This window comes from Colossoma macropomum, unplaced genomic scaffold (genome assembly GCF_904425465.1).
Source record: "Colossoma macropomum unplaced genomic scaffold, Colossoma_macropomum, whole genome shotgun sequence".
NCBI classification, from domain to species: Eukaryota; Metazoa; Chordata; class Actinopteri; order Characiformes; family Serrasalmidae; genus Colossoma; species Colossoma macropomum.
Window position 1 is genome coordinate 11,217,999 of NW_023494810.1, and position 13,376 is coordinate 11,231,374.

Sequence of the window (13,376 nt, forward strand, 5' to 3'; positions counted from 1 at the left end):
AATAGCCACTAACCACTTTTTGAAAAGTTTAGCTTTTTTTTGGAAAACTGAAAAACAACACATTTACACATTTAGATACCATTCAGAATGATTAAAGTGTAGTCATCTTGGTTATGGACTCCTTTGTGAAGGTCAAGACTCTTATTCTTAGTCAATCATGGTGGATGTGCCACATGCCTCTTCTTATTTTTGACATCTAGGTATACTGCACTGTACAAGCATTCTTCCATAGATTTTTTTTCTGCGATAAAGAAAAAGCCGCCTTGTTGGATGACTGAAGTAAGAGTTACTGTAAAGCTAGCTTGGTTGTGTTTATTAGCCTGTAGCTCGGTGGCATGGCTAGCAGTCACAATTGGTTGACACCACAGGGATTCCCAATGGTAATATGGCATATTGTTTAATGCAAACATATTGTGTAATGCATGCTGGGTATTGTAGTGAGAGAATATTGATAAACAAAAACATGAAAAGTATTGTGGCGTCGGCTCAGAAGAAGAACCAGAGGGTGCCATTTTCCCGCTCCCGAAAAACGCTCTTTTATTGAACAAAGAGGAGGCCACTGAATAACAGCGAGAACAGAAGGGAAGGTCAGTTCTAGTCATAAAACATCTACTGACGCTAAATACTAAACTCACACTAAATAACCCACAGCAGAACAGAATAAAACACAGCCAACACATAAACACATCTTAACAACAACAAATGTCCTTTTAACGGAGGGAGGAAGCGCAGCCAGACGCAGCTTTGCATGCCATTGAGCTCCTCTTGAAAAGCGGATTGTGTGGTGAACGGCACAGTATATATAATTGTTCATTTGTTCAAACTGATAAGGCTCAGGAATACAATGCTGCACTATAGAACACTGCATAACAGGGTTGGGATGTATTGGAATACAAGTATTGGGATTTTATGTATTCAGAATACAGAAATTAAGTATGTGTATTCAGTCCAATTTACATTTTCTAAAAGCAGTATTCAGAATAGTTACTTTTTACATTTTTAGGGGAATACTTTTAGCATATTTACCCAGTAAATAAAAATGTATATACACCATCTTTGAAAACACCATCAATGCTTGTTTATTAACTATTTCAAAATCAACACACAGTATGTAAGGACTCACTCTAAAAACACTCAAAAAATGGCTTCTTTACAAACACTGAAGTTCCTACTAAAGCCTGAGTAGACTGATGAATCACTGTGATGAGCCAGTTAGTAAGTGTTAGTAAACGCTTTTGAGGGATGACTGAAGTGAACAGTCTCATTAGTAGTGGACAAGAATTCTGTGTCACGTTACATTCATATTGTTAACTGAAAATCACGTAGCTACTCAGTTTATAGTCAAATTTTTGAGATTTTGTTATTTGGATATGGCCAGTTGTTGGCCTAGGTCATGAAAGGGCAGTACGATTATGAGAGCAGCAGGGGACTGAAGCCGGCAATGAGAGCCAAAGTAACATTGAGAATTTTGTATTCATTTTTGTATTCATTTGCATAAATTATTTTTTCATGAAACACATTGTAGTGCTATTAAAGAAGGCACAGCTGAAGTACAAGTCTTTGTGCTTTATTGAACAGCTGGCCACAGCCACGCTGTATAATAGCAAAGCTTTTAGATAACAGTTTGCTCTACACACAGCTCACGTCTGCTCTCTCTCGCTTCCAGCTCTGATTGCAAAAATCCTCTTCATATTTAGTGTAAGCATTAAAATAGTCCAAACAATGCTTGTGCTTTTGGACATTGACGATTGCTTCCTGACAGCCTGGAACAGCACATCTTCTGGTTCAATAACTTTGTTACTGCATACAGAAAAAACATGCCAACAACATGTTTTTCTCAAACTCGCAGCCTTTTTACCTTTTCATAATTTTGTATACAGCTACTGCATATACAAAATTATGAAAAGGTAAAAAGTTTGTGGGTTTAAGGAAAATATGTTGGCATTTATGGCTATAATAATGACAATTTTATTATGGCTTCTGCTTTAAGTGATATTTATGCCATTATCAAACATTATCACACCTATATGGAGAAATGAATGAGGATTTGATGCAGCAGATGGTGTAGATCCCCATAATGTTTGTTTGTGCTGTTATAAGTGAATGGCTAGACTTCCTCTCTCTCATTTAGTGAGCAAAAGGCACACAGAGCCACCCAGTGTACTGAATTAGCAATCATTCAAGAGTTCAAGCCTTTCATGCTAATACTGGATGGAGGAACAGAACAGCATAGTCATTTATTTAATTGAAAATCAAATTCAGTGTTATTGAGCACTATGTCTATGTTTAAAATGATTAATTGTTGGAAAAAGACAGAAATACAATCTTTACAAGTGTTTCCCCAAAACAGACTACAAAGTACATGGCGCAAGATGATGTCACTGTCACACCTTCCACGAAGCAGTGCCGGCACTAAGCCGTGGGATTTGTAATTCAATTGTAATTTAATCTTCCCTACAAAAATGTTCTGCTTTTATACTGCATTTGTATAAAACAAATAGTTCTGGTCATAAAATCTGATTAGTTAAGCCAAGATATCGTCAATACAGAAAGTAAAGATTATGTTAGAATGTCTTGCATGCTTCAAATGCCTATGTTGAGTAAACCTGCCTTATTAGTCTTAAAACCCTTGAGGGAAAATGAGTAAAGGAACATGTGTTACCATTAGTGTGATGCTAACACAACACAGGAAATCACATAGAGATGCTGAAAGTTAGCTTTACCATTGTGATGGTAATTTGGTGAGCAAAAAGCACTCGAGAGAACATTTCTGCACTGCTATAATATTTTTATTATTATATGGCAGAAAATGTTAAAATTTCAAAATGTTTCAACATTATCACATTCATGAGCACTTTTGAACTCCAGTTCCAGGACTTTCTTACTTTCTAACAGTTTCTTATGTACATTTGTGATATTAATCAATCAGCACTGAGTAGCGAGTAGTGAGTAGGCTAACATCCTGCTTCCCTATTTGCCTGTTTGCCTTAGAAAAACTGAAATACACTGCTAAGTTTTCATTGATTTTTTTTATTGGAATTCATCTTTGTACTTTCTAAAATGAAAGAAGTTCCCAACATAAGCGGCAAGAAATGTTTAACTTTTCATTTTTTAGCCGTTTAGTTTCATTCACCACCATTTACTAAGGACTCACTCGTTTGCGCCCTCTAGCGGTTTGCAGCATTTTTTGTTGTGTAATGAGGGAAATAGGAAGTGCTCCCCCTAAAACTGGTTTTGATATTATTGGTTAAATGCAATTTTCATGTATTTGATCTTTTTTTAATAAATGTTGTGTGTTTTTAAGTACCAAAAACAGTCATAATTGATTTTTACATGAACACTTCCCAACCTCTCTTTATCCTATACATTTAAATATATAAATGAATGTATGTTAATGTGTTGTTTTATTTTGAAAAATTAGTGAAATTCCCTTTTACATTCTGGCTTAAAAAACACATTCATATTTTAACCAGTCATTAGAGGAATTGTATAGAAGCTGTTTCTGCCATTGGAAAAAAAAATGGTGAGAGAGTTTTCCATAATTTTGACTTAGTATCTCATAATAATGGGATTCAATCTCATTCAATCACAATAATTATTAATTAATATCTCATATGACATTCTCATAATTTTGACTTAATATCTCATAATAATGACTTAGTATCTCATACCAATGAGATTCAATTTCATAATTATGACTTAATATCTCATTAGTATGACTTATTTTCTCATAATTATGATTTAATATCTCATGATAATGAGATTCAATTCCATAATTATGATTTAATATCTCATTACTTATTTTCTCATAATTATGACTTAATATCTCATAAGTATGATGTACCTTCTCATAATTATGACTTAATATCTTATAATTATGACTTAATATCTTAAGTATGACTTATTTTCTCATAATTATGACTTAGTATCTCATAATTATGAATTAGTTTCTCATAATAATGAGATTCAGTCTCATAATTATGACTTAATATCTTGTAAGCATGACCTAGCTTATTTTAAGTATGACTTAATATCTCATAACAAAGAGATTCAATCTCATAATTATGACTTAACCTTCCTGTTATCTTTAAATTTTTTTAAACGTGTTTATCCTTTGCGTCATTTTGACCCCAGCAATTTAAACCTCCACAAAATTATTATAATTAAAAATTTTAAAAGTTTATGTCAGACACTCTGTTTCTTTGCAAAAACTGACCCTAAATATAATAGGACGGTTAATATGTCATAACTTTGACTCGGTATCTCATAATTCTTTCTTACCTTCTTATAATTACGACTTAGCATCTCATAATTATGACTTAGTACCTCATGTATCAAATTTTCTCCATATTAAGAGTTTCTAAGTCATAATTATGAGATGCTAAGTCATAATTGTGAAATAGTAAGTCATAACTATGGAAACCTTTCTCATCAGTGTGACTTACTAAATGGCTTTATAATTTTTTTCAGGCTTTCTCAGAAATGTTCAAACACTAGCAGCGTCTTAAAACACAAAGCCAACCAGGGAAAGAGAGGAACAAGCTGGCGCTTAGTTAAGATGGTTTTAGCTAGCTTAGCTATTTCAGTGAGGCTGCCTACGTCAGCGGGAGCTCCGCCTCCTCTCCCGATCAGCCACTCCAAAACCCGCCTCACCAGAACTGAGGAGCCATTTTTGTTTCATGTCGGAGAGCCCCATTGACCACATTTGATGCATTCTGGACTCTGTGGAGGTAAGAGGCTCGGTGTTTACTTTTACACACTGACTTTCACGGCGAATTTGGTCACGGCTCGGTGCCCTGCGGCGAAACGATGCCGGCTAATGTGATTTAAAAAGCAGCTTGGCTCGCTGGCTGGAGCAGATCTGTTCGGATAGCCAGCTTAGATCAACAAAGATTTGTCTCTCTTGTCGTCAGCGAACGTTAGAAAGATACCGCTGGTTCTCTGACGGTGGCGGATTTCGGACCGATTACGGCGTTTTGCTGTGTGAGCTGAGTAAACAGTCTGGACGGTAAGTAAAAAGCTTTCGACGGCGCTTTAGAGAAGAAACAGCTTATGTGGTACTTGCTAGCAACTCCCCTGTTCCTCTATTGTATTGTGTTGCATCGCCAGGTCGCGGCACTCGTCAGCGAACGGCTGAGAAATTTAACCTAGCTAAGCTACCGGAACGTTACGGGTTCCGCTGTGATTAACTCGGAAAGCTCGCTGGTCACGAAATGCTCAGCGGAACATTTAAAACCGCAGTAATGTGAACTGCTGAGCGATACTGAGTCCTAATTAAACACTTCTCTGTGTTTGTCTACTGCTGCACTCATGGAAAACAGGGTTCTGTAGTACAGGGAAAGGTTCTGTTTAGAACCATGAGTTCTATATAGAACCATTTCATTCTTAAATGGTTCTTCAGATTGGTGGACAATGTGTTGTATATGGAATCTTTTTGAAAATGGTTCTGTGTAGCACCAAAAATGGTTCTTCTGTAGTTACAAGCTTGGCATCGTAACAATAGCAGAACCCTGTTTGATTCTATATGGAACTGTATACAGCACCTTCCCAATCAATCTGAAGAACCATGTTTGTGGTTCTATGTAGCACGAAAAAGGGTTCTTCTTGACTTCGTAAAAATAGCAGAACCCTTTTCGATTCTGTATAGAACAGTATACAACACGTTTTTCATCTATCTGAAGAACTGTGTTTATGGTTCTATGTAGCACCAAAAAGCGTTCTTCTTGACATCGTAAAAATAGCAGAACGCTTTTTGATTCTGTATGGAACCGTATACAAGATATTGTTCATCTATCTGAAGAACCATGTTTGTGGTTCTGTGTATCACCAAAAAGAGTTCTTCAATCGTTGCAAGCTTGATATTGTAACGGTAGCAGAACCGTTTTTAGTGCTATACGGAGACATTTACAGCACATTCCACATCAATCTGAAGAACCATGTTGCATGTGGTTCTATATAGAACATTTTTGAAAATGGTTCTATGTAGCACCAAAAAGGGTTCCTCTATAATTACAAGCTTGACATCATAACAGTAGCGGAACCCTGTTTGGTGCTATATGGAACCATTTTCCAAAAGATTCACATAAAGGTTCGTATAGAACCATGTAGAACTCATTCTCCATCAACCTGAAGAACGATTTAACTACGTGAAGAACCATTTAAGCATGAAATGGTTCTGTATAGAAATGATAGTTCTAAATAGAACCTTTGGCTTTACTAAGGAACCCATGAAGAACCATCTTTTTTAAGTGTGTAGACTTTATTTTGTCTTTAGCGAGGGTGGGTTCCGTTCGTAGGTTAACGTGCTTTGTAAATGCAAAGCATTACCATAGAAACAGAATTAGAGAGTTGCGCTGCGTTTACGTATTTGTGTTGAAAAAAGTCGTCATTCCACTCGTCGTAGTGGTTCACAACCGATGACAGCATGAAGCTGCACAACCGTTGCTATGGTGACCATATTACGATTGAAAATGATGATTGTGAGAGGAGAGCTTTAGCTTTGTAGACTGATTATAAGGTGGAGAAAGGCGGGAGGCGCTCTGCAGTCTGTTATTGTTGTACAATACTGAGTTCATCTGAAATTCAACAGCGAGATGTGTGGCGTCCGGGGCTCCCGGAAACACCAACATCTGGTTTGTTCCACCGCTGCGATCGATGGCAAAATTTGAGAGAATTTGACTCTCGACAGACTGCTGTGGTCTGTGAAACGCTGACGCTTGCGGTGGCAGAATTTTTCGTTGCGACTCCATTGAAAACAATGGAACATCCGGTTTGCCATCGTCCATCTGCGGCACATGTGAACGCAGCGTAAACCCTCTAATGGTAATAACCCACAGCTGAAATCTGCCAACGCTCATCAGACTACAGCAGTGTCCTAAATATACTAATCTCAAAGACTGTTAAATAAGTAAATGCTGTAATGGTCGGTTACTGTCAGTTATCCTCATTCTTGTTATAAATGAACATTAAAAAATTATAGATAATATAAAACTATAGAACCATAATTCATATATAAATAGTGTTAAATATAAAGACCTTTTGTGTTATTTTTATATCACTGCTACAAAGTTATTTATATGCGTGATTCGTCAGCAGCAGTTTGAGAAATCGGCAAGCTGTCATACATAATCTCACGGTTACTGTTACTGGCTACTTAAGAAAACAAAAAATTGTCGCCAGACAGCTCGACTCGTTGTCATAGCGTGGGCTGCTGGTGGTCTTTTTAAACATACGTAATGTTACGGTTACTGTTACTAGCTGGCTAGTTAAGAAAACGTAAAACTGTCGCCAGATAACTCGACTCTTTGTCGTAATGTGGTCTCCCTGTGGTGGTATTGTGTATTTATTCTTCTCTGTAGTTTGTATCTGCTGTTAGACTTAAATTTGTCTTTAGCTAGAATTGGTGTCATTCATGATATGGTTCAAAAATGCAACCTAAACCTCTAGAAACAGAATTTGTGAAAACACTTTTTAATGACATTTTGCCAACTATTACCAGTGTTCCTTATGTTTCAATTAAAAAAATAAAAATAAGCGCAAATAAATTAGTGCCACGGACAAAAGTGAAGTGCTTTTATTTTCGTATAACAATTATGAAATTAAACATACATGCATACATCAGCAACAGTCTGAGAAGTCTTTCCTAGCTATGTCTTATGTTACGGTTACTGTTACTAACTAGCTAATTACGAAAATGTAAAATGTAAAAATGTCCCCGACAACTCGACTTGTCAGACTGTGAACCGCTGTGTTATGATATATTTTTATTAAATAGTTTACTGTAGTTTGTGTCTGTTGTTAGATTTCAGTATGTGACCAGCTAAAATAGTGCCATTCGTAATGTGTTTGAATGACCAGATAAACAGAATTAGAAGGTGCCTTGATAAAATCTCTTAATCCTCTAAGAGATTTTAACACAAAGCTGAAATAAGCCAACCCTCATCAGACTGCTACAATTACCCAAATTTACTAATCCCAGAAATAGTTAAATAAACGTTTGTGTTTGCTGTCAGTGTTCTTTATTTATGTTTTATTTCAGGAGTGGTTGCACACATGCATTTTTAAAGAGATGAGCGCAAAAAAAAAAACAGCACCACAGTTATAGTCAAAGTTATTTCTGTGTCACTGTTATGAAATTTAGTATATATACACAAGCTTTGTCAGCAAGTTTGAGAAATCCTATGCTACTTATGCTACGATTACTGAGTGTGTTTACATGCACTTAATAATCCGATAACTGCAGAAAATCAGATTTTGTCAGTAATCTGATCAATGCGTTTACATGCACTTGGGTAATCAGATGATGGGAAAGTCCAAGTCTACATGAATCAGACCGTAATCAAATTTCTGCTTTGCAACCAGCTGAAAAACTCAGAGAAGACGTGATGAAAACGTAATGTAAAACTCAAACTTCGTGCCGCAGCTTTTTTAAAAATTATCACACCACTTTACCTGAAACTATGAACATGCATCATATAGAAGATGAAGAATATTATATTATAATATAATATCCTTCATTTCGTCAAGCATGTATTTGGTTTCAGCATCACTCCAAAAGTGTCTTGCTGTGTCTCGTGGCAACACTGCTTATTTCCGGTACAGCAGTCTGTTTCGTACATGTGCAGATTGAGAAATCTGAAAGAAATCAGAGTAAGAGTTTACATGCACTGAGAAATCTGATTACTGAGGTAAAATCCAGCTCTCTATCAGATTTCTTAATCAGATTTCTAGGCCTTACTCTGATCTAAGAAATCAGAGTATGCTGTTTACATGACCATGTGAATAATCAGATAACTGCAGAAATCTGATTATGATGGGATTATTGAGTGCATGTAAACACGCACATTGTTACTGAAAGCTAGTTACGAAAATGTAAAAATGACGCCAGATAACCCGACTCTGTTAAAGTGTGAGCTGCTGCCAGATATTGTGTCTTTATTAAACAGGTCTCTGTAGTTCGTATCGGCGTTAGACGTTTATTTACATTTAGGTAGAATGGGTGTCGTTACTAACATTGTTCAAAATTTCAAACGTCTCGTTGCCATAGAAACAGAATTCACAAAAGTCTTAAACCATCTTATAACACAAGTGTTTGTATCAGTATTGTAAAAGTAAATACACATGTACATGCCTCTTTTTAGCGACAATTTGAGAAATCTTCCCAGGCTATCATGCTTATTATGCTACAGTTGCTGTCACTAGCTAACTAGTTGTGAAAATGTAAAAATGTCTCCAGATAACTCGACCAGATAACTCGACTCGACCAGATGACTCTATTTTCATTAAACAGTTTTCTGTCATGTTTGTTTCTACTGTTAGATTTTAAAATAAATATAGCTAAAATGGCTGCCGTTCGTAATGTGGTTGAGTGGTCATGCAAACAAAAATACAAAGTGCCCTCATAAAATCTCTTAACCCTCTAATAACACAAAGCTGAATCAGCCAGTCCTCATCAGACTGATACAGTGTCTCAAATTTACTAATCTCAGAAATAAATAACTAATTGTAATTTTCAGAGTTTGTCATTTATGTGTTATTTTAGGAGCGCTTCTGCACATATTTTCATGTTTTTTTTTTTTTTTTAGCACCACAGTCTTAGCTATTAAATATTTTTCATTTGTAGTAATAAAGTATTTTACATATCACTGCTACAGTGTCAACAACAAGAAACATATATTTCTGTATGCATATTTAGTCTTAAGTAATTTTAAACTTTTGTATTTTTTTTCCACGTAAGAACCTTTACAAGCTGACTTTAAATCTTTTTTTCTTCAAATTTTACTACAAAAAAAAACAATGTCTCATAACTTTTACACATTTAGGAGCGTTTGTGCATGCAAGTTTTTAAAATGCAAGAAGTACTGTAGTTGTATGGTTGTAACATTATCATTATTATACAATTAAACGTACACATGCTTCTGTGTTATTTTGTGCTCTATTACAAGGTTTTGATGCTTGTCAGCGAATGTTTGAGACATCGGCCCTAGCTATCATCTGTATTGTATTATGATTTCTGTTAGTTGCTGGCTAGTTAGATGTTGTATAAAAATGAAGCATACATTGGAAAAAAAGTATTTGAAATTTTTCAAAATGATTGTGCGGCGCTGTTCCTTTTTCTGTTTTTTTATCTGTAAAGGCTTTAAACTTTGAATCAGCACTTAGAATATGAACATTGGTCTTTTTGTTACTGCTGCGGCAATGTTTTAGTGCGATAATTATTCAGCAAATGTTATTTTTATGTGTAGTTAAGAAAATCAATCATTTTTAACATGAAATATGTGTATCATTTGTCATTTATTTAAATACGACATCCAGTTAGCTAACTAGCTAAAGTTAGCTAAAGTCTCAGCTAATCGCTGCAGGATTTTCCCACATCGTTAATAATTACTAGTTCATGTAGCTAGGCTACAGAGGTTTGTGTTTACCATTGAGCTATCTACTGTTTATTCATGGCAATTTGTAGGTTATTCGTCAAAGATAATGTCAAGGAGGCTTTCCAGACAGCACAGTGTTGGGTAACCTTGTGACTGAAAAATCCATGGCTGGGTTGCAGGCTCACCTACTTAGCATTAGCGCCAAATTATTCCACTCGCCTCGAATGGAATCTACCCTACATCATTTAACACATGGAAGGACTCAGCTGTGAAAATATGAATAGCCTTACTTTATATAATGTGGCTCATAGAGAAGCACTGCAGAGGGGAGACTGTAATCAGTGGAGAACAAAGTGTACTGAGAATAACACAAATGTCACAAGTCTGTGAAAAAGTAAATAGAACACAATGCTGATGTATTTATTAACCACATTTAACACTAGTTTTCTCTCTGAAAGGGTAAAAAGAGAGAGAAGTGTTCTATCCATTCACTTGTAACTGCCCAAACCAGCATGGTACCTAACAGAGTTAACTATCTGGGTCTTTGCAGTGTTGGAAGTTACAGAATAAAGAATATGATGAGCATGAGTACTTCAGTACTGGGTTAACTGTTCACTGTTTAGCACATTTCATCACAGGAAGAAGGAGAAATTATGTCTAATGTCAGGGAAGTACAGATTTTTATGTCTTAACACAACTGTAAAATGATTCAGTGCAAAATTGCAACATACAAAGCAAAGCATGTTATCTGAGTGCCTTATAAACATGAAATGTCTTGTTCTAGATAAATGTCTTGTTCTAGATAAATCTAGGGTGAGAGTGTGGAAAAGCACTGCTGTATTGACGAGTTTTGTGCTGCTTAAACCAGCATTATACTGATTGATGTATGATGACAATAGAAAATTCACTTACATCCTCGGAAGATGTGGTGTTTTCTTTCTTTCTCCGAGTCTTACAACGCGTTCACAGTCATCGGAATCATATGCTCGGGAAACGGGTCTGAAGCACAACAGACTGCAAATAAAGGACTATTATAATAAATCTGCACGCTAACATGGTAGCTCTGCAGGCAGCAGCATCGTTTAACTGGTTCAGCAATTTAACATGATAGTTCTCTGAATAAGTGTCCAGGACTAGCAGAGGTGTGAATACGTTTCTGGGACGAGCGGATGGCATTTTTCATGTGAAAACTATGATTACAAAACGAGTTGTATTTTAAGCTAGTTGATCAGTTGTACGTAGTTACCTAGTTCATGTATGTATTGCTGTGACTGGACAAGCTGACGGATGTTCAGTAAGTTTGTGAAGTAACTGCTAAATACAATTAGTCAGAACACAAGCATGGAGGGAAAGCTGCCGTTTACCACAAGGCTGAATTTGGTTTCCTGTTCGCCCGCTTCTTATTAAAATGTTTCGTTCCGAATGCTGCACCATTTAAGGTGGAACGGAAAATTCAGACTAAAAGCTGACCACTGTTCTGCTTTAGAGTCAAGACGTTTTCTTTTCCAGTGGTTGAAGGTAACATTTGGCTTCCATTGAAAACTTGGTCAGACCTGCATATGCTGCATATCTGACACCTTATGCTTTTTTATGATTTTTTTTTTTACACCTTATTTTAACATAAATGGCTGCATTTGAAAGTCTTAAAGTTTTTCAGTGATGATTAAAGTTTGTAAATGTGTATGAATCTTTACTGCTTGGACCCCGCAGATCGCCGCTTACAGCTATATTTATTATCATTATCACTACTGTGTTAGCCCTAGTATATTGACCAATAACAATAAAGAGTTTCAAGAAAGATGCACAGAGGTTTTATTGTAGTATCCTTGGTGCACGATAGTGCGTTCGTTGTTCGTAGTTTTGAAGCGTACTGCTGGATTAAGCCTGTTATTTATATTTAGCTGGTATGCATGCTGTTTGTAAATTCTGAAGAATGACAAACTATTCTAGTTGTATATTCCAGTCACACACTCGCGCACAGCAGTAGAGTTAAATGGTGGTCTGAAAAACAGTGAAACAACGGGGCTGAAATCAGACAACACTTAAGAGGCTACTACTATCACAAACAGACGTACCAATATTCAATCGTAAGGTATACTGAGATATTCAGTACACACAGCATTGTTATTGTGGACAGTTTGGAATACCGTCATTGCATTTTAGTCAGACATGCTGCAGTTTAGACACTCAGAGTAGCTGTGATTTCCTACTATGGTCACTCTGGCTGCCGTTCACACAGCAGGTAAAAGTGGCCCAAATCAGATCTTTTTCTTCATACGTGACACAGATGTGTTATGTTTGTCAGTATGAACAGCACAAAACATTGACATTTTCAATTCCGATTCGAGACCCTTTCATATGTGGTACTGAAATCTGATACGTATCCAATCTGCTGTGACTCAGTCTAAACAGCCAGATTGGAATTTACTTTTACGTCAATCCAACTCAGCATTCATCATAATTTTGCGCTGCTGAGACCTCAAACATTTGGGGTGATGGGGTCTGTGCAAAAATGTAGAAAAGGCTTATCCGTAACCCCTGTATGTTTGAAGACATTTTGAAAGAATGGCCGAGCATGGAGAGGAAAATGTAGCAGCAGCATCAAAGAACGAAAGCAAAGTTTAAAGAATCCAAGGACACAAACAAAAGAAGTGACCACGCCCTTTTACTGTCAGCTTGAACACATTCTGGGTGATGAGCTCAGCTGTCAGTCAGTGAAGCTTCATGATGGCTCCTATGACGCTGGCGAAGGTGAAACTGAACCCTCCGGGTGCTGACTATCATTTGTTGGCAGTCATGATTGTTAACCTCTGGATGAGCCACGTGAAGCACTGTTCTTTTGCGCGTGCCACTCAGTTTAGGAGCGTGATCTGTTCATGCTGATGTCAGATTTAGGTCACGTTTAAAAGATGTTACCAAAAAAATGGGCACTTATTGCAACCACTCTGTTTTCGAAGAGACTTTGGAAGAAATGTCTGGACGAGGCTGCAGTGGCAAGGAAAA

At 36.6% G+C, this 13,376-nt stretch overlaps 1 protein-coding gene across 1 annotated transcript in view; it reads left to right on the forward strand.

Moving 5' to 3' along the window:
* Positions 1–4,613: 4,613 nt before the first annotated feature.
* Positions 4,614–13,376, forward strand: part of si:dkeyp-87e7.4 (uncharacterized protein LOC557283 homolog) — a 29,642-nt gene continuing 20,879 nt past the window's right edge. Inside the window, exon 1 of the mRNA XM_036559866.1 lies at positions 4,614–4,730. The gene's annotated coding sequence lies outside the window, so the exon portion shown is untranslated. The remainder of the gene's footprint in view (positions 4,731–13,376) is intronic.